Below are 23,217 nucleotides of genomic sequence, written 5' to 3' on the forward strand. Positions count from 1 at the left end.
GCCAAAAGAAAAACAGAAAGCTCTTCCTTATAGAAGTACCCAGCTAATACATGTAGAAGGAATAATAAAATTAGAAAATCACCATTTTGCAGCTTCTGCAGTAAACATTTATTTAGGCAGTATCAATAAATACCAAACTTCCTGGGTAAAATGTTGATGGGGAAAAATAAATTCATATGGTCCGTAAAACTCAGCCTCCGCACTATCTAGTAATTAGAAAGGGGTAAGTGCACCTTTGGGGCTTCCCAGGAGACACTAGTGGTAAAGAACTCCCCTGCCAATGCAGGAGACACAAGGGACACAGGTTCAATCCCTGGGTGGGGAAGATCCCCTGGAGGAGGGCATGGCAACCCACTCCAGTATTCTTGCCTGGAGAATCCCATGCACAGAGGAGCTGGCAGGCTACAGTCCATAGGGTTGCAAAGAGTCAAACATGACTGAGCACACATGCATGCAAGTGAACCTTTATAGTGAAGAAATATGGCAATCGCCCAACATTAACCAAGTAATAAAATTTACTATCAAAAATACTGGGACAAGCAAACACTATTTACATCCTGATATGGTTCTATAAGAAGCCCATGATATCACACGTGAAACATTCTTGCCCAAAATATTTCACCATACAGTCAAACTAACCCAGGATATGGGCATTTCACAAGGCCATTGGTCTAACCTCTTCATGTCATGGGGAAAAAAAATAGCAGGATGACTATCTGGATTTTAAAAGACTAAAACAAATATTACAACTAAATACTACAACTAAAGACAACGTGTCACCAGTGACTGGATCCTGAATTGGAAGAAACCAAAAAAATCTATGGAAGACATTTTTCAGCAACTGGAAAAATTTGAATCTAGGTTGTATACTAAAGAATATTGTGAAATTATTGAGGAGGGCCTGACAGCCCACTTCAGTATTCTTGTCTGGAGAATCCCATGGACAGAGGAGCCTGGAGTCGCAGAGTCAGACATGACTGAAGTGACTGAGCACGTGGAATTACTAATTTTCTTGGGTGTGATAATGTTATTGTGGTTAAAGAGGAGAATGCCCTTGTCCTTAGGAGATGTACCCTAGAGTATTTAAAAGTGGCATCTTATGGTCTCTGAAACTTACTCTCAAAACATACATATGTATGCAATCTTAAAAAAATCATGTTTATATATTTGTGCTTGTCTATTTACTCAAAAAATGATCTAAAATCTTGACAAATTTTAGCTATTTCTATGACCATTCTGCTATCATTTCACAGTTACGCTGGAAAACTATTTCATACCTTTGAAGGTGATAGTTAAGTGCAACAAATTATTTTTAAATTTCCATTTAGCTTTTTAAGTAAAACGTAAAACAAGTTAGTTACTATAACTAGGCAAATTGGTGTCAAAGGTGTCCAAATTATGAGTAATTCATCGCAATATATCCTTCCTAGGGTTTTTTCAAGTCAACCAGGAAAGCAAAGCAAATGATGCGTAAGAAAAGAGAAGTGGAAAACTTAAGAATTTTTACGGGCTTCATTTTCCCCTTGTCCTGGGAAAGTTATTTAATGATCAATAGACCTGGTCACTAAAGCAAGTACTGAAACCTACTTAATTCAGTTACCAATCAAGCAGAACCTGCAGCTTTTGCATTTCCTGTGTTGCATCAGCATATCCAGACTCAAGAGAGTAAACTACTTCCTTTTGTTCCCACTTAATTTTGTTCCCAGATTTAAAGTAGTATTTTCCTCTAATTGTAGTTTTAGGATATGGGTAATCTGCATCATGAGTTCAACTCAGATGGAGAGTTTGAGGTTAATCCTTTATGAAACAGATCAGTGAGGTGGGGGGTCAGCCAAGGGGAGTGGGATTGGAGGTGTGGGGGGTCAAATAGAGGAATTTATACAGGAACATTTTATTGACTGCTTAAGTAGCTGGCGGTTAGTACCAAACTGATATTTAATGGGTGCGTACGTACTCCAGGACCGGCCTCCCTGGTGCCTCAGTGGTAAAGAACAGGCTTGCCAATTCAGGAGACATGGGTTCGATCCCTGGGTCGGGAAGATCCCCTGGAGGAGGAAATGACAACCCACTCTAGTATTCTTGCCTGGAGAATCCCATGGACAAAGAAGCCTGGTGGGCTGCAGTCCATGGGGTTGCAAAAGAGTGGGACATGACTCAGCGACTGAGCACACACATAATCTATCTACTGAGTTCTACACTGGGCATTGAGAAGGGAGGGAAAAACTGAGTAGAATACAAAGTGTTTTGCTGTCTGCTTTTCTTATTTTTTAATATTTATTTACTTATTTATTTATTTGGGGGCTTCCCTGATAGCTCAGTTGGTAAAGAATCCGCCTGCAACGAGGTTCAATTCCTGGGTTGGCAAGATTCCCTGGGGAAAGGCTAGGCTACCCATTCCAGTATTCTTGGACTTCCCTTGTGGCTCAGCTGGTAAAAAATCCACCTGCAATGTGAGAGACCTGGGTTCCATCCCTGGGTTGGGAAGATCCCCTGGAGAAGGGAAAGGCTACCCACTCCAGTATGCTGGCCTGGAGAATCCCATGGACTACAGTCCATGAGACTGCTGACTCAGACACGACTGAGCTACTTTCACTTTCACTTTCAGGTGGTACTAGTAGTAAAGAACCTGCCTGTCAATGCAGGAGACATAAGAGATGCGGGTTCGATCCCTCGGTCAGGAAGATCTCCTGAAGGAGGGCATGGCAACCCACTCTTGCCTGGAGAATCCCATGGACAGAGGAGCCTGGTGGGCTACAGTCCCATGCGGTCTCAAAGAATCAGACAACTGAAGTCACTTAGCAGCATTTATTTATTTAGCTTTGCTGGGTCTTAGTTGCAGCATGTGGGATCTAGTGCCCAGACCAGGGATCAACCTGGGGCCCCTGGATTGGGAGTGTGGGGTCTAAGCTTCTGGACCACCAGGGAAGTCCCTGTTTTTTTCTTTATCATTACCTTCCTTCCAAAGGGATTTCAGACTTTCAAAGGCAGAATTTGAGGGTAACAAATAGGAAGTCTGGCTGCTTTTTAACCATAAGTTGTAGCCCTCAGATGGTTTTTCATCCCATTTCTTTCGTTGTTCTTCTCTCCAGTAATATTTTGCAGACCCAGCAGTTGTGACTGAGATTGTCTTGATGCTGTCCATGTCCTCTGGCCTTCTTTAATTACTTTACTACCATTGAGGGTGGTGAACTGATTAAAGAAGAGAATATTTCTCCCTTGATAAATATGCACATTATCAAGATGATCCTTTGTCATGGAAACACTTATATTGAATATAATATAACAAGTGAAGGAGAGGAATAGCTTCTTGTGAGTAGTTTCTCTATTCAACTCTCCCTCAAACAAACCCTTTAAATTACATTTATAACTGCTACTTAGGGGTATGAGGAGGAAGCAGTACATTTATTTTAGAGGCAGTCAAAATTTCACTCAATACCTTAAGTACTGTGAGAAGTATTAATAGATGAAACTGACAATCTTTGATGCCAATGAGCAATTCTATACAGCTAAGTGTTCTCTAGAACAAAAAATTCAACAAGCATATAGTACTCCCATCATCAAAAATAAATAAAGATTTGTGAAAGAGAAAGATTATTGTTTACAAAAGAATACCATTCATAGGAAAAGCAAGGCCATTCTGAATTTCCAGATATACTGTTTTCTATCTGAATGAAAAAGAACAACATATATTATGGCTCCATGAAAATAATTCCATATAGCAACAAGTAACAGATCTGATCTTTTCAAAAAATGATTCCAGTAAGGATTTACTAATTTTTTTTCTTTTTAAAAAAGTATTTATTTACTAGGCTGTACCGGGCCTCTTAGTTGCAGCCTGTGAACTCTTAGTTGTGGCATTGTGGGATCTATTTTCCCAACCAGAGATCGAACCTGGTCCCGAGCATTGGGCGTGCAGAATCTTAGCCACTGGACCACCAGAGAAGTCCCTACTAATTATTTTTAACTTGTACAAAACTGAATGATCATTCGACCTTCTGAAAGACCAAAATGTCTGAGTTCACCCGGTTTTGAAAAAGTTCAGTTTGCTTGAGAAGTAGGGTGAAAAGTTGCTATCATAAAGATATTATGTCTGTTGCCCTTGATTTTTTTTTTTAAAAAAGAAGTGTACATTCTGACCTCAAATCAGTATTAGAAATTAGGTTCTTACATTAAATTAGCCTTTATTTCTTTTCCACTTAACTAATTTTCAGAACATGATCACAAGGGAAGAGGCACCAATATTAAAAAGGAAAAGAGAAAAAAAGACTTCTTATAATGCTAACCTATTTTGGAACCATGTTTTGAAGCCGTAGAGTGGCACTTGGTGACATGTCAATTCACATTCAAAACAAAAGAGGGGAAATACTGTCATGTGTTTGATGAAATAACTCTTAATCAGCAAGTAATTAAATTTTGATTAATTTAATTAAATTATAATTTCAAATTATAATTTAATTATAATCTTACTTATATTATATTATTAAATTATAATATAATCTTATATTATAATTAAATTATAATATTAAATTATATATAATTAAATTATAATTTAAATTATAATCTTATTTTTTGTTACTATCTCATTTAAAATGTAGTGAAAGCAAAAAAATCTTGGGGAAATGAGGGAACAGTAGAGTTTGCCTTAAAAGTCTATGTGCAGGGTGCAGGGGGAGGGGAATGAGGTCATAGGTTCCCTTCATTCTCCCATACAGAAGAAGCCTGTTTGGGAAGTTTGGGAAACTTTTCACTCATAGGATGCAACACCTGCTAGAAACATGTGCTTCTTTCTCAAAATTGTTTTGGCTATTCAGAGTCTTCTGTGGTTCCATACAAATTTAAGAGTATTTGTTCTAGTTTTCTGAAAAAATGTCATTGGCATTTTGATAGAAGTACATTGACTCTGTAGATTGCCTTGGAGAGTATGATCATTTTAACACTGTTAATTCTTCCAATTCATGAGCATGACAGGTCTTTTCTCTGTTTGGATTGTTTTCAATTTCTTTCATCACTGTCTTACAGTTTTCCAAGAACAGGTCTTTTACCTCCTTAGACGGATCTATTCCTAGGTGTTTTATTCTTTTTGATACTATTAAATATGTGCTTGTTTTATTAATTTCTTTTTCTGACAGTTGTTAGTATATGGAAACAGCAGAAATTTCTTAATACTAATTTTGTATCCTGTATCTTTACCAAAACTGATGTTCTTTAGATTTAAATAAAGAAACAGAGAGATATCGGTAAATGACGGTGAGGCCTAAATTTTCAAGGTCACAGGGGTTGGAGCAGCACTGTGTAAATCAAAGTGATGAGGTTCGCAAAAATAACTAAGAGAGAACAGAGGGGAATGCAGAGGAGATGCTCAACAGAAAGTAGGATCCTGGGAGTGAAGTTGAGGGTGCCCAATATCTAGAACTGTCTAAAGTCCTGATCATTTCCTTGTCTAATCCCAAGCCATTCGTAGCCATGTAATGGGCAACCACCACTGTGTGGGGCAGTGTCACCGAGTAACAAATAGCAGAGGTGCTACCATCACACTGCAGAAATCCAAGTTCCACTTTCCAATCCCAGTAGTCCACTTACAAGCCCCATGATTCTGGGCAAGACCTGTATTGGCCCCTTTTCAGATTTACCCAAACTCTCAAGACTCAATTGCCCCATCGGTCCAATTTGTATCATTATAGAACTTCCCCCATTGCCTTGAAAGTGACGGTAAAAGTCGCTCAGTTGTGTCCAACTCTATACAGCCCATGGAATTCTCCAGACCAGAATACTGGAGTGGGTAGCCATTTCCTTCTCCAGGGGATCTTCCCAACCCAGGGATCAGACCCAGGTCTCCTGCATTGTAGGCAGATTCTTTACCAGCTGAGCCACAAGAGAAGCCCAAGAATATTGGAGTAGGTAGCCTATCCCTTCTCCAGCAGATCTTCCTGACCCAGGAATCATACTGGGGTCTCCTGCATTGCAGGCGGATTCTTTACCAACTGAGCTATCAGGGAAGCCCTATCTAAGTGCTCAGCACATAGTAAATACTCAAGAGATTATTAGTTAATGCTCCAGTCTACTATTCTCATTATTAATGCAACTTTACTGCTTGCACACAAAGGCATTTAATCAAATAAGCTGGTATGCAAAGCCACGTACACAGTGAAGTCCTTTAGTTGAAAACTAGTTTCTATAAAAGGATACTTGATAGTGGAATTTTTTTTTTCTTTTTGGCCACTAGGCTTGTGGGATCTCAGTTCCCCAACCAGGGATTGGATCCAGGCCCTCAGCATTGAAAGCACGGAGTCTTAACCCCTAGACCATCAGGGAATTCCCAGTAGTGGAAATTTTACAAAGGATTGGTCTACTCACTCTTTTCTCTTGCTGATAAGGGAACAGGCATCTAAAGATTCAATGACCGTTCCAGTTCACAGAGATACACAGAGGCCATGTGGGGTTGAGAAGCCATGCTTCGTGACCCTACGCGGGACCTCAGTTCACTAACGCAGATATCTAAGACTGAAACTACTAAATTAATATAGCAAAACTGCTATCTATTCTCTTAACCAGCTCTTTATTGTCAGCTTTAAAACAGAAGCCAAGATTACAGTTCTAATGCTATTTACTTCTAATTGTGTCAATTTTATTATATACATTATATTAAATCCACTATTTATTTTATTTAGGTTTTATTCCATTGAGCTCTTGGCTTGTCCATTAATAGGGCCAAGTTCCAACAGGATAGAGACACTTTTCCATGGTGAAATCACAAGAATGTCCTGAATTTCCAACTGTTTTTTCTGTTGCTGTGACCCAGAGAAAAAATTCCTCAAAGAACAACAGTGGAGTCATTCCACGAGTGACTGTTTTTTGTTTTTTTTTCCCACATGACAGTAATACAAATTATCCTAGAAATGGGAGGATAAAAAGCTCAAAATCCTTACTTTTTTTGGTCAGATTTCCCAGGGGAGCAAGTATGACACAGTTCCTTTTTCTTTTCTGCAATTATTTTCTAATTAATTTGCTCCTGGTCCAGTTTAATTTTATTCATTTCTATGGCTATTGCATCATACCCAAATGAGCTTCCTCTTTCTATTGTTAGACAAACTTTCTCAAAATATTTTAAAATTTGCTGCTTCCTCTCTGTTCTGTGGGTGAAGCCTTTTATTCAGACACTTCCCTCTGAATCCTCTTGAGATATGAAGTTTAATGATAATCCGTGGGTAGGAGACTTGGAGAAAGTTTTGACAGTTGTAGGAGGACAGTTTGTGAGATGACATTTATTGTGTGCTACTGGCTTATCTACGGATGTGCCTCTGGTGTCTGCCATGCTAGACTAGGTAAGTTGTCATTAATAATAATGATGATGATGATAAACCCATTGTAACAGAGACCATTTACAGAGGTCTTTTTAAAAATTTTATTTATTTTTGGCTGGGCTGCCTCTTCATTGCTGCTCAGGCTCTTCTCTAGTTGCAGCAAGTAGAGGCTACTCTCGAATTGCGGTGCATGGGCTTCTCATTGCGGTGGCTTCTTTTGTTGCTGAGCACAGGCTCTAGGGCTTGGGCTTCAGTAGTTGCGGTTCTCAGGCTCTACAGCACAGGCTCAGTAGCTGGAGTGCAAACGATTAGTTGCTCTCAGCATGTGGGATCTTCCTGGACCAGGGATCGAATCTGTTGTCTCTTGCATCGGTAGGCAGACTCTTTACCACTGAGCCACTATGGAAGCTCCTACTATGTGTTAAGTGCTTTACCCAGAGCATTCTAGTTAATCCTCATCGCAGTCCTAAAGTGTGGATTTTCTAACTCTATTTCATAGATGCATACCAAAACTTAAATAAGTTGCCCAAGATCCTTCAACTTGTAAGCAGCAAGGGCTGTCTGAGCCCTAAGCTCTTACTCATTACATCCATATTTCTCAAACTGTGGTTCTCAGAACAGCAGTAAGAGCAGTACCGGGGCAATTGTTAGAAGAGATCTGGCGCGTTCACCGCGGTCTGCCAGCCACAGGCCGGGGAAATTGTTACAAATGCAAATTCTCCTGCTGCATCCCAGATCTGCTGCATCAGAAATGCAGGGAGTGGGGCCCAGTAGTCTGTGTTTTAAGCAGCTCTCTGAGTGATTCTGATGGATGCTGAAGGTAGAGCATCAGCTGCAGCATTCTGCGTTTCATAGCAGCGGTCCCCAATCTTTTTGGCACTAGGGAGCAGTTTTGGGGAACACAATTTTTCCCCACACCACGGCAGAGGGGCTGGTTTTGGGAGGATCACATCACATTCACTGTGCACTTGATTTATATTATTATTACATCAGATGCACCTCAGATCATCATGTGTTAGATTCCAGAGATTCTAACACTAGGCATCACACCTATAACGAGGGAATTGGGAGGTTTTCTGGGAAGTGACTCCAGGGACTCTGGGTTGGTTGCCTGGTCAGGGGTTGGCTGGGATCTGTGGGCTCCTGTCTCTCACAGGGATGTCCCGGACTGTTCCTGATTCTAGAGGCCCCCAGATCTCCAGGGGCTGGGTGGTTGGCCTTTCTCTGAATTCCCCTCAGAAGCCAGCATCTGAGCTCAAACTGCCTGTGCCTGAACCCTAAATGGTTATCATCACCCTCCAGTTCCTGCCCTGATCCCATGCAAAACCACTCTCACACTTTTCTAGCGACAAGGGAGAGGAGTGAGTGTGAATGTTGAGGGGCAGACTCCCGCTGGTGCTCAGACTCACCATGGTCCAGCTGTGTCCCCAGCCAAAGCACACGCCTGACTCTTCAGAGGATGCCCCATGCACCTGCTGACCTTCTGCTGTAATCCCAGATTGCTTCCAGTGATAATGCTGGAACTGAAATATGTGTTAATGTTAGTTTCCTATTGCTGCCATAAAAAAATGATTACAAACTTAGTGACTTACTTAACACAGATTTACTATCTTAGGGCTTCACAGGTCAGAAGATCAGTAAGGGTCTCAATGAGCCAAAATCAATGTCCCTTTCTTCCTTTCTGGGCGCTCTATAGGAAAATCTGTTCCCTTCTGTTCTCTGCAGGAAAATCTGTTCCCTTCCAGTGGCTGCCCACTGGAAGACGGTCCGTTTCTTCACCTTGGACATCAATAATGTTGCATCTCTCTGGACCTTTCTTCCCTAGTCACATCTTCCTCTAACCACAGACATGAAGAGTTCTGCTCACCTATGTGATCAGACTGAGCAGGGCTATCTCCCCATCTCAAGGACCTTAATTTCATCACATTTGCAAGATCCCCTTTGCCACATAAGGTAACATATTTATAGATTCTGAGATTATGATGTGGACATCTCTGGGGCCATTATTCTGCCTACCAGAGTTTCCTCTTGTAGCACAGGGCACAATATTCTTTTTTAGAGACTGCAGTTGCAAATTGCATGAGATAGGAATATGGAGAGAAAATGAATTCATATATCATTTAGAGGACTAAACAAGCCACGTTTCCTTGATCCAAGACCATTTACTGAAATAAATATCCCTGCTTTGAAAATATTTTTTTGAGGGAAAAGGAAGTTCAACCATATTATAGGTATCCCTAGCTCACAAGATATGTCCAGAATTCAGAAACAATACAGTGGGATGGAAATGTGTCACAAAATCAAAGGATACCATAATAATATCAATTAGTGTCTACTTCTCTTTTTATACCTGAATATTTGGTCTCAATAAGATATGATTATGAAGTAGGCAAGGTAGGAGATTAAGGCACATAGACGCTTAATGGCTAAATTTAAGTTTCCTAAACAGATGCTGGGACCCAAAGCCAATCTTTGGGTCTGATGCTGGGACAATCTCTATTTTGTGAGGCACGTCTTTACAGAGAGATATTATTTCCTCAGTGATCAATGAGCTTTGGGCTACAGACCCCTGGGGAACCAGTGATTAAAAGTATTGTGAGTTCATTCAGATGTTAAGCATTGCCTGAAGCTTGAAAAGGTAATGTATTTCTGAACCTTTCAAATATATACAGGAACTGGTATGACTGAATATGCCATTTCCTTTGCTAATGTACTGCCTTGAGAGAAGCATCCTGACGTTTCATTTTCCAAGTTAAGTGGGGTACTAAAAGTAAAATTTCCATTGTATGAGCATCTGAAATAGAAATACATGTTAACCTTTTTCTTAAAAAAGTTGTGAATCATTTTTCTCCGTCACTTCTTTTAACTTTCCATCTTTACAGGTAGGAGGGTCAACCAGACGGATATAACAGTACCTCCATTCAATAGTTATATGACAATCCATTTTAATTCATCCAACAAGAATTTCTTGTATATCCACCAGGTGTTAAGCAAAATTCCAGGCATGGAGGCTACAGCAGAAAAGAAAACACGAAAATTCTTGCCCTTGTGGAATTGACATTAAAACCCTTAAAACGTGAAATACTTAGAACATTGCTTGGTTCTGAGGAATAGCTGGAGAATTATTAGTTCTCATGATTATTATAATTATCAAGTTATGTAATATCTAAAAATGAGCATTCTAAAGTTTTTTTTTTTTTTTTAAATAGGACAAATTCCTCTGTATATTTAGATAGGAGAAATGAGAAGTCCAAAGAGGCAGAAACATTTTGCCGTGGGGTTCTTTCATTAAGCATTCTTTAGCATCATCATGTGGTGAAACCACTGACTTGGAAAGCCTGTTAACTGAGGCTTATTTATTTCTTTGTGACCGTGCTGCTCAGCTTGCAGGTTGTTAGTTCCCCAACCAGGGACTGAACCCCAGGCCTCTGAAGTGGAAGCACCAAGTCCAAATCACTGGACCACCAGGCAATTCCCTAACCGAGGCTTAAAAAGTTTTGCTAGTTTGTGCTGCGGCCAATGAAAAAATTTACACAGAGAGAACTTTATGTGTTTTTTTTTCTTTTTTTTTCTTGTTTAAGTTGTTTCATCTCGCTTCTCTCCCTCCTCCAGACCTAACTGATGATGCGCACTAGTGATGAGGACATGGACACCAGCCTGCTCAGGACTCTTGGTGTCCCCATCACTGCGACTCGGCCTCATCCAGCTCTGACTGCGGCTAACACTCAGGGTGTCTGTAGTTCCCCTTCAGCCGTCACAAAGAGGAAGCCTGGTTCGCCCAGCTGCTCTTTCTCTGCCCACAGCCCCACTGCAGGCCCACAGGAGTATATGGTTTATCTGTACGTAAGCCACGTTGCCATCCCAAGTCACATCAGCAGTAACCGGAAGTTCAGGCAAAAGCGTCGTGGGCACCAGTACCACTTACAGCAAGGACTGGTGGGCCACCCTCCGACTCAGGAGGTCTTGAGGTGGGATCCAGGAATTTGCACTGCTAATAAGTTCCCTCCAAACGCTATTGACTCTGCTGGTGAATCTTGTGTGTTTGTGTGTAGCAGATATATATATTCTTCTTTATCCATTGCCGATATTCACTATGGTTGCTTCCATATCTCGGCCATTGTAAATAATGCTGCTATGAACTTTTCTCAGTAGTATTGTTGACTTTTTCAGCTGTATACCCAGGAGTTGACCTATTTCAAATCCTGAAAGATGATGCTGTGAAATCGCTGCCTCAATACATCAGCAAATTTGGAAAACTCAGCAGTGGCCACAGGACTGGAAAAGGTCAGTTTTCATTCCAATCCCAAAGAAAGGCAATGCCAAAGAATGCTCAAACTACCACACAACTGCACTCATCTCACACACTACCAAAGTAATGCTCAAAATTCTCCAAGCCAGGCTTAAGCAATACGTAAATGGTGAACTTCCAGATGTTCAAGCTGGATTTAGAAAAGGCAGAGGAACCAGATATCAAATTGGCAACATCTGCTGCATCATGGAAAAAGCAAGAGAGTTCCAGAAAAACATCTATTTCTGCTTTATTGACTATGCCAAAGCCTTTGACTGTGTGGATCACAATAAAATGTGGAAAATTCTGAAAGAGATAGGAATACCAGACCACCTGACCTGCCTCTTGAGAAACCTGTATGCAGGTCAAGAAGCAACACTTAGAACTGGACATGGAACAACAGACTGGTTCCAAATAGGAAAAGGAGTACGCCAAGGCTGTATAGTTGTCACCCTGCTTATTTAACTTATATGCAGAGTACATCATGAGAAATGCTGGGCTGGAGGAAGCATAAGCTGGATTCCAGATTGCTGGGAGAAATATCAATAACCTCAGATATGCAGATGAAACCACCCTTATGGCAGAAAGTGAAGAGGAACAAAAGGGCCTCTTGATGAGAGTGAAAGAGGAGAGTGAAAAAGTTGGCTTAAAGCTCAACATTAATAAAACTAAGATCATGGCATCTGGTCCCATCACTTCATGGGAAATAGATGGGGAAACAGTGGAAACAGTGTCAGACTTTATTTTTTTGGGCTCCAAAATCATAGCAGATGGTGATTGTAGCCATAAAATTAAAAGACGCTTACTCCTTGGAAGGAAAGTAATGACCAACCTAGACAGCGTATTAAAAAGCAGAGACATTACATTGTCAACAAAGATCCATCTAGTCAAGGCTATGGTTTTTCCAGTGGTCATGTATGGATGTGAGAGTTGGACTATAAAGAAAGCTGAGTGCCGAAGAATTGATGCTTTTGAACTGTGGTGTTGGAGAAGACTCTTGAGAGTCCCTTGGACTGCAAGGAGATCCAACCAGTCCATCCTAAAGGAAATCAATCCTGGGTGTTCATTGGAAGGACTGATGCTGAAGCTGAAACTCCAATACTTTGGCCACCTGATGCAAGGAGCTGACTCATTTGAAAAGACCCTGATGCTGGGAAAGATTGAGGGCAGGAGGAGAAGGGGACAACAAAGGATGAGATGGATGGATGGCATCACTGACTCGATGGGCATGGGTTGGGTGGACTCTGGGAGTTGGTGATGGACAGGGAGGCCTGGCGTGCTGAGGTTCAGGGGGTTGCAAAGAGTCAGATATGACTGAGCGACTGAACTGAACTGAGCTGAACTGAACCCAGGAGTAGAATTTCTGGACCATGTAATAATTCAACTTGTAGATTTTGAGAACCTTCCAAACTACTTTCCACAGTGGCTGCAGCAACTGACATTTCCACCAACAGTGTTTAAAGGTGAACTTTTCTCTATATCCTTGCCAACATTCCTATCTGTGTTCTCTTTGATGATACCCATTCTGATGAGATCAGACCAGTTAATCCTAAAGGAAATCAATCCTGAACGTTCACTGAAAGGACTGATGCTGAAGCTGAAACTCCAATACTTCTAGGAGTTTTATGGCTTCCAGTCTTAGTTTTAGGTCGTCAATGCATTTTGAGTTTATTTTTGTATATGGTGTTAGAGAAGGTTTTAATTTCACTCAGACTGGAAAAACCGAGGGCCAAAATCATGGGGCAGGGATATCTAGGTGGAAGCCCTTGAGAAATGTGGCTTTGCAGACTTCCCTGAGCTTCAGAGCCTGCTGAGAACTAGTATTGAGTATGGAGAAGCAACAGTTCACACTGATGTAGGAAGACCCTGAAGGACTCTTTGCCCCAGGCACTGCCCCCACCCTCTTGCCTGCCAGGCATTATGCTGGTTAAGTCTCACTATGGCCAAAGTGAAGAAAAGCTGGGTCTCATGAAGAAGAAAAGAGATTTAACTCTAAAGGAGATGCAAGAATTAACTGGCAGAGTGGAGAAGTTAGAATCCCTCAGGCATTGTCAGTGGGAATGTAAACGGGTATAGACACTTACGAAAACAATTTGGCAGCTTCCTCAAAAGGTCAGACACAGAATTACCATATAACCAAACAATCCCATTCCTAGTATATATCTAAGAGAAATGAAACATATGTCCACACAAAACTTGTATACAAATGTTCATAGGCTATTCAAAGCAGCATTATTCATAATAGCTAAAAAGTGGAAACAATCCAAATGTCCATCATCTGAAGAATAGATAAATTAAATTTGGTATTTTGGCCATAAAAAGGAAAGAAGTGCTGACTTGTGTTACAACATGGAGGAAACTTAGAAATATTATTCCAAGTGAAAGGAAGCAGGCACAAAAAGCCGCATATTTTATGATCTCATTCACAAGAAAATTCCAGAATAGGCAAGTCGATGGAGACAAAAAGTCAACTGTGTGTTACCCAGGGCTGGGTTGGGGGATGAGGAAATAAAATGACAATTATTGAGGTTTGGAGTTTCTTTGGGGAGGGTGATAAAAATGTTCCAAACTTCAGTTGTGGTGATGGTCATATATGAAAAATCACGAATTACATACTTTATAAAAGGGTGAACGGTATGATGTATGAAGTATAATTCAATAAAGCTATTTTAAAATGAATTAACTAGCGCATATGAACCATAGCCAGGAGAGGCAAACCCTGGGCCGGAACCATGTGGGCGTCTGATTAATGCTCGGAAAAAAAAGAATGGACAGGCAAGAATATACTGACTTGGAAGAACTCACCTTAGACTTGGGATTTCATACCTCAGCAAGGACCCCAGGGACAGGGGCAGACACACTATTAGAGTGGATCTAGAAGCTGTGAGAAATCCGTGGCTAATGTAAATGAAGGTGAAATGCATGGGTTGCTGAGTCACATGGAAGAAAGGACTTCATAGTTCAGGGAAGTAGAGATGCTATTTGGATTTATTCTGAGAGGCTAGAAGACCCACCGAGCACCATATTCCATGGGAAGGTCCTGAGGACATGCTACCTGCCAAGGCAGGCACCGGACAGGGGGGCGCCAGCATCACTCAGCAGTTCAACAGGAGAGGCTCACATTGTCCTGGTCCCAAAGGGAGTATACTCTTTCGTGCCCAGGAAAGTTTCCAATGGACTACAAGCCACGACTTCTATCAGGCCACGTTGGACTGTTTGTGTTCAGGGGTCACCAGGCAAGACAGGGAGTCTCTAAGTTGGCAGAGAAAATGACCCTGATTAACAGGAAAAGTGTGAGAACAAAGTTATGAACAAAGCTAGTGGAGGTGATGGAATTCCAGTTGAGCTATTTCAGATCCTAAAAGATGATGCTGTGAAAGCGCTGCACTCAAAAAAAAAAAAAAAAAAAAAGAAAGTGCTGCCTTCAATATGTTAGCAAATTTGGAAAACTCAGCAGTGGTCACAGGACTGGAAAAGGTCGGTTTTCATTCCAATCCAAAAGAAAGGCAATGCCAAAGAATGTGCAAACTACCACACAAGTGCACTCATCTCACACTCTTCCAAAGTAATGCTGAAAATTCTCCAAGCCAGGCTTCAACAGTACATGAATCGTGAACTTCTAGATGTTCAAGTTGGTTTTAGAAAAGGCAGAGGAACCAGAGATCAAATTGCCAACATCCGATAGATCATTGGAAAAGCAAGAGAGGTCCAGAAAACACATCTATTTTTGCTTTATTGAATACGCCAAAGCCTGTGACTGTGTGGATCACGGCACACTGTGGAAAATTCTGAAAGAGATGGGAATGCCAGACCACCTGACCTGACTCCTGAGAAACCTGTATGCAGGTCAAGAAGCAACAATTAGAACTGGACATGGAACAACAGACTGGTTCCAAGTCAGGAAAGGAGTAGTCAAGGCTGTATATTATCACCCTGCTTATTTAACTTATATGCAGAGTACATCATGAGAAATGCCAGGCTGGATGAAACACAAGCTGGAATCAAGATGGCCGGGAGAAATATCAATAACCTCAGATATACAGATGACACCACCCTCATGGCAGAAAGCAAGGAAGAACTAAAGAGGCTCTTATGAAAGTGAAAGAGGAGAGTGAAAAAGTTGGCTTAAAGCTCAACATTCAGAAAACTAAGATCATGGCATCCGGTCCCATCACTTCATGGCAAACAGATGGGGGAACAGTGGCAATAGTGACAGACTTTTTTTGTGTGTGTGTGTGGGGGGGGCTCCAAAAACACTGCCGATGGTGACTGCAGCCTTGAAATTAAAAGATGCTTGCTCCTTGGAAGAAAAGTTATGACCAACCTAGACAGCATATTAAAAAGCAGAGACATTACTTTGCCAACAAAGGTCCACCTAGTCAAAGCTGTGGTTTTGCCAGTGGTCATGTATGGATGTGAGAGTTGGACTATAAAGAAAGCTGAGTGCCAAAGAAGTGATGCTTTTGAACTGTGGTGTTGGAGAAGACTCTTGAGAGTCCCTTGGACAGCAAGGAGATCCAACCAGTCCATCTTAAAGGAAATCAGTCCTGCATATTCATTGGAAGAACTGATGCTAAAGCTGAAACTCCAATATTTTGGCCACCTGATGCGAAAAGCTGACTCATTTGAAAAGACCCTGATGCTGGGAAAGATTGAAGGTAGGAGGAGAAGGGGATGACAGAGGATGAGATGGTTGGATGGCATCACTGACTCAATGGACATGAGTTTGAGTAGGCTCCAGCAGTTGGTGATGGACAGGGAGGCCTGGCATGCTACAGTCCATGGGGTCACAAAGAGTTGGGCACGAATGAAGAGACTTAGCATGCACACAGTAAGCTTTTACTCTAACTGAAAGGCAGAACTATTACACAGTTGTGTGTGTGTGTGTGTGTATGAATATTTATTTATTTAGGTGCACCGGGTTTTTGTTGCAGCACATGGGCTCTTCGATCTTCACAGTGGCCTTTGGGATCTCCTAGTTGTGGCAGGTGAACTCTTAGAAGCACGTGGGATCTGTTTCCCTGACCAGGGATCAAATCCAGGACCCCTGCATTGGGAGTGTGGAGTCTCAGGCACTCGAACCCCAAGTAAGTCCTCATTATACAGCTTTGAGATGGTATCTCACACTTTTCCTGTTCACTTTAGTTCAGTCGCTCAGCCCTGTCCAACAACACAGTATGGTACTGGCACAAAGACAGAAATATAGATCAATGGAACAGAATAGAAAGCCCAGAGATAAATCCACGAACCTATGGACACCTTATCTTTGACAAAGGAGGCAAGGATATACAATGGAAAAAAGACAACCTCTTTAACAAGTGGTGCTGGGATAACTGGTCAACCACTTGTAAAAGAATGAAACTAGAACACTTTCTAACACCATACACAAAAATAAACTCAAAATGGATTAACGATCTAAATGTAAGACCAGAAGCTATAAAACTCCTAGAGGAGAACATAGGCAAAACACTCTCCGACATAAATCACAGCAGGATCCTCTATGACCCACCTCCTAGAATATTGGAAATAAAAGCAAAAATAAACAAATGGGACCTAATGAAACTTAAAAGCTTTTGCACAACAAAGGAAACGATAAGCAAGGTGAAAAGACAGCCCTCATATTGGGAGAAAATAATAGCAAACGAAGCAACAGACAAAGGATTAATCTCAAAAATATACAAGCAACTCCTGCAGCTCAATTCCAGAAAAATAAATGACCCAATCAAAAAATGGGCCAAAGAACTAAACAGACATTTCTCCAAAGAAGACATACAGATGGCTTAAAAACACATGAAAAGATGCTCAACATCACTCATTATCAGAGAAATGCAAATCAAAACCACAATGAGGTACCATTACACGCCAGTCAGGATGGCTGCTATCCAAAAGTCTACAAGCAATAAATGCTGGAGAGGGTGTGGAGAAAAGGGAACCCTCTTACACTGTTGGTGGGAATGCAAACTAGTACAGCCACTATGGAGAACAGTGTGGAGATTTCTTAAAAAACTGGAAATAGAACTGCCAAATGACCCAGCAATACCACTTCTGGGCATACACACTGAGGAAACCAGATCTGAAAGAGACACATGCACCCCAATGTTCATCGCAGCACTGTTTATAATAGCCAGGACATGGAAGCAACCTAGATGCCCATCAGCAGACGAATGGATAAGGAAGCTGTGGTACATATACACCATGGAATATTACTCAGCCGTTAAAAAGAATGCATTTGAATCAGTTCTAAAGAGATGGATGAAACTGGAGCCCATTATACAAAGTGAAGTAAGCCAGAAAGATAAAGACCAATACAGTATACTAACGCATATATATGGAATTTAGAAAGATGGTAACGATAACCCTATATGCAAAACAGAAGGAGACACAGATGTACAGAACAGACTTTTGGACTCTGTGGGAGAAGGCGAGGGTGGGATGTTTCGAGAGAACAGCATCGAAACATGTATATTGTCTAGGGTGAAACAGATCATCAGCCCAGGCTGGATGCATGAGACAAGTGCTGGGGGCTGGTGCACTGGGAAGACCCAGAGGGATCAGGTGGAGAGGGAGGTGGGAGGGGGGATCAGGATGGGGAATACATGTAAATCCATGGCTGATTCATGTCAATGTATGGCAAAAACCACTACAATATTGTAAAGTAATTAGCCTCCAACTAATAAAGATAAATGGAAAAAAAAAAAGAGTCTTCTCCAACACCATAGTTCAAAAGCATCACTTCTTCGGCACTCAGCTTTCTTTATAGTCCAACTCTCATATCCATACATGACCACTGGAAAAATCATAGCTTTGACTTGGTGGACCTTTGTTGGCAAAGTAATGTCTCTGCTTTTTAATATGCTGTCTAGGTTGGTCATAACTTTTCTTCCAAGGAGCAAGCATCTTTTAATTTCAAGGCTGCAGTCACCATCTGCAGTGATTTTCGAGTCAAAAAAAATAGTCTGTCACTGTTTTCACTGTTTCCCCGTCTATTTGCCATGAAGTCATGGGACCGGATGCCATGATCCTAGTTTTCTGAATGTTGAGCTTTAAGCCAACTTTTTCACTCTCCTCTTTTGCTGTCATCAAAAGGCTCTTTAGTTCTTCTTCACTTTCTGCCATAAGGGTGGTGTCATCTGCATATCTGAGGTTATTGATATTTCTCCCGGCCATCTAAATTCCAGCTTGTGCTTCCTCCAGCCCAGCATTTCTCATGATGTACTCTGCATATAAGTTAAATAAGCAGGGTGATAATATACAGCCTTGACGTACTCCTTTCCTGATTTGGAACCAGTCTGTTCCAGTTCTAAGTCCAGTTCTGTCCAGTTCTAAGTGTTGCTTCTTGACCTGCATACAGGTTTCTGAAGAGGCAGGTCAGGTGGCCTGGTTTTCCCATCTCTTTCAGAATTTTCCACAGTGTGCCGTGATCCACACAGTCACAGGCTTTGGCGTATTCAATAAAGCAAAAGTAGATGTGTTTTCTGGAGCTCTCTTGCTTTTCCAATGATCTATCGGATGTTGGCAATTTGATCTCTGGTTCCTCTGCCTTTTCTAAAGCCAGCTTGAACACCTGGAAGTTCATGGTTCATGTACTGCTGAAGCCTGGCTTGGAGAATTTTCAGCATTACTTTGGTAGAGTGTGAGATGAGTGCACTTGTGTGGTAGTTTGCACATTCTTTGGCATTGCCTTTCTTTTGGATTGGGATGAAAATTGACCTTTTCCAGTCCTGTGGCCACTGCTGAGTTTTCCAAATTTGCTGGCGTATTGAGTGCAGCATTTTCACAGCAAAATCTTTTAGGATCTGAAATAGCTCAACTGGAATTCCATCATCTCCACTAGCTTTGTTCGTTGTGATGCTTCCTAAGGCCCACTTGACTTTGCACTCCAGGACATCTGCCTCTAGGTGAGTGATCACACCATCATGATTATCTGGATCATGAAGATCTTTTTTGTAGAGTTCTTCAGTGTATTCTTGCCACCTCTTCTTAATGTCTTCTCCTTCTCTTAGGTCCATACCATTTCTGCCCTTTATTGTGCCCATCTTTGCATGAAATTTTCCCTTGGTATCTCTAATTTTCTTGAAGAGCTCTCTAGTCTTTCCCATTCTATTGTTTTCCTCCATTTCTTTGCATTGATCTCTGTGGAAGGTTTTCTTATCTCTCCTTGCTATTCTTTGGAACTCTGCTTTCAAATGGGTATATCTTTCCTTTTTCTCAGCTATTTGTAAGGCCTCCTCGAATTGAGAGAGAAGGTTGATACTTCTGGAGAATCAACAAAGTTGCCGTCTTTGATAAGGACAACTAATAATAGCAAACACTTAAAGGATATTTATTTTTATTTATTTATTTGGTTGCACTGGGGTCTTAGTTGTTATGTGCGATCCAGCTCCCTGATGTAGGATCAAACCCAGACCCCCTGCAGTCGGAGTTTGGGAGTCTTAGCCACTGGACCACCAGGGAAGTTCTAATGGGAAACTTTTTTTGAGGTATTGTGGAATGCTAAGCCTTGTACATCTTTATCTTATTTAATCTTCATAAAATACATAATAAGATGCTGTTATTATTCCCATTTCTCAGGTGAGGAAATAGTGGCTTAAAAGGTGAATACCTCTTGTACGTTGGTAGCTTTAAACACAACTCTTTCTGAGTCTAAACATTTGCTTCTCTTTATGAGAAAGTGGTCATGATAAGTGCCATTCACTTTTCCTTAATTAAATAAATATTCACTAAGTGTTTAAGTGCCAGGTCTTGGCACTTTTGCTGATATAATGGTGAACAAATAAGCAGGATACTTGCCTTTCTAAAGCTTATTGCCTAATAGTGGGGCAGGACCATGAATCAAAGGAATTCAGGGCTCGATAGGGCAGCAAGCTTGTGTTGAGACTGATGAAGATAATCTCTGACCTGGAATCTATATTTGGGCACAGTTAATATGTGAAACCTTGGATAAAGTATTGACCTTATAGTTTCATTAACTGTAAAATGGGTATAGTAATAGTAGGTTTCTTGACAAGTGGTTGTGATTTCAAATGAGGAAATGTGTGAAAGCTCTCGGCAAACTGCAAAACAGTCAGCAAGTATGAAAGAACTTGAAATATTTTTTTCACTTTTTTCCCAAATGAGATACAACTAACATACGGCATTAGTTTCAGGTACAACAGAATGATTCTGTATTTGTACATATTGCAAAGTGGTCACCAAAGAACTTTCCTTCATATTAATAAAAATTCACACATAAACTAGAAAGAATAGAACAATACACACTCAAAAAAAAACCCCATAAACCAGCTTTAACAATGACCAAGTCATGGCTAACTGCTTCATCTCTAGCCATCCCCCTCTTTACTGGATTTTGAGAAGTAACTCCTTGGCAACAGCATGTCTTTTTATCTATCTATTATCTATTTCAATACATATATCTCAAATGAAGAGATTCTTTTTAAAAAAACATACCTACAGGGACTTCCCTGGTAGTTCAGTGGTTAAGAATCTGCTTGCCAATGTAGGGGACAGGGGTTCCACTCCTAATTCAGGAAGATCACACATGTCATGGGACAAGTAAGCCCATGAGCCACAACTATTGAGCCTGTGCTCTCGGGCTGGTGCTCTGCAACACCAGAGAAGTCACCATAATGAGAAGCCCACGCACTACAACTACAGAAAATGTTCTTTCAGCAATGAAGACCCAGTGTGGCCAAAAATAAGCAAACAGATAAACAAGTTAAAAATAAACATACCCACAAGGGCTTCCCTGGTGGTCCAGTGGTTAAGAATCCACCTTGCAATGTCGGGGATACTGAATTCCATCCTTGATCCAGTAAGATCCCAAATGCCACGAGGCAACTGAACTGGTGTTTCATGACTACTGAGCCCATGCGACTAGAGTCTGTGCTCCTCAACAAGACAAGGCATCACAATGAGAAGCCTGCACACTGCAACTGGAGAGTAACCCTAACTCTCCACAACTAGAGAAAGCCAACGTGTAGCAACGAAAATACAGCACAACCAAAATAATTATATTAATGTAAAAAACCCACAAATACCGCTATCACTCTTAAAGAACTGAAAACAAAACTGACAGTAATTCCTAATTTTACAAAATATCATAATTTGACTTAATGGCTATATTTCTCTGGTTGTCCTAAAAAATTTGAGATCAATAGGTCTGAATCCATATTTAGACAAGATTCATATCTATTGCAATTGGCTGAGATTTCATTTTTAACCTATAGGTCCTCTCTTTTAGGTTTTTGTTTTGCCTTTTTCTTTCCCCCCTGAAGAAATTGAGTCCTATAACAGTCGTTCTTAAACTTTAGCGTGCACCAGCGTGCTTTATAAATCATCTGGAGAACTTGTTAAAAGCACAGATTGCTGCGTCTGGTCTCCAGACATCCTGATTGAGTACTGAATCTCTAACAAGTTCCCAGGTGATGCCGATGCGGCTGGTCTGGGACAACACGTTGAGAACCACAGCCTGGATTTCTCTAACTGTATCCCCGGGAGAAGGAAATGGCAACCCACGCCAGTATTCTTGCTTGGGAAATCCCACGGACAGAAGAGCCTGGCGGGGGCTACAATCAGTCCTTGGGGTGGGAAAAGTGTCAGACCGCACACAGTGACTAAACAAGGGCAACAACAGCAACAATCCCTTGGAGAGGGTTCCTTCAACACGTTCATCTTCCATTTTCCTGTTAAGTGAAGCTTATTGAGATGCCTACATAACAGCATAATGTTTTAAAAATGAGGGTTTGGGACTTCCCTGGTGGTTCAGGGGTTAAGAATCCACCTTCCCATGCAGGTAACTCTGGTTCCATCCCTGGTCGGATAACTAAGATACTCCATGGCACAGAGCAGCAAAGTCCAGCGCCACAGCTACTGAGATGTGGGCTTTAGAGCCCGTCCTCCGAGAGAAGTCAGTGCTTGGATGAAAAGCCATTGGCCGCAAGTGAAGCCGCTGCCTGAGGTAACCAGAGAAACCCATGTGCCCAAGAGCCACAACAAAGCGCCAGCACAGACAAAATTATGTAAACAAACAAACAAAAACCCTTCAAGGTTTTAAGGTACGTGTTAGAGACCTAATGTGGATGGGTTTAAATCTCTTCAGACATTTATTTGCCTTGTAACCTTGGGCAGATCACTTAATTGTTCCGTGAACTCAATATTCAGGGTCCTCCTGGGGAGTAAATGTTCACCTAGTAAAATGTTCAGCTAGCCTACTGCCTGGCACATAGTAGTGAAAGTCACTCAGTCATGTCTGACTCTTGCCACCCAATGGACTGTAGCCCGCCAGGTTCCTCTGTCCATGGGATTCTCTAGGCAAGAAGACTGGAGTGGGTTGCCATTTCCTTCTCCAGGGGATCTTCCCGACCCAGCAATTGAACCCTTGTCTCCTGCATCACAGGCAGATTCTTTACCGACTGAGGTAGGAGGGAAGCCTGGCACATAACAAATGCTCAATAAACTTGATTATAATTTTTTTCAACCAAAAAATAATAATGGGGCGCACAGGCTGCGGAAGCTTATGACTTCTGGGCTTTTGTTGTTTTTACGTAAGCAGAGCCAAGGAGGAAGGCTCTAAAGGAGACCTACCTGGAGAGAAGTGGAGAGAGGACAAACTCTCAAGGCCACTTCCTA

General features: G+C 41.4%; 1 long non-coding RNA gene across 1 annotated transcript; it reads right to left on the minus strand.

The window, feature by feature from the left end:
* Window positions 1-8,710: 8,710 nt before the first annotated feature.
* On the minus strand, window positions 8,711-23,199 carry LOC122682900. Its single transcript, XR_006337565.1, has 3 exons — window positions 23,173-23,199; window positions 10,119-10,312; window positions 8,711-8,824 (listed from the first exon to the last, which is right to left on the minus strand). It is a non-coding gene; the product is annotated as an uncharacterized LOC122682900 (long non-coding RNA).
* Between the last annotated feature and the right edge of the window lie 18 nt (window positions 23,200-23,217).

Source organism: Cervus elaphus, chromosome 24 (genome assembly GCF_910594005.1).
Source record: "Cervus elaphus chromosome 24, mCerEla1.1, whole genome shotgun sequence".
NCBI classification, from domain to species: domain Eukaryota; kingdom Metazoa; phylum Chordata; class Mammalia; order Artiodactyla; family Cervidae; genus Cervus; species Cervus elaphus.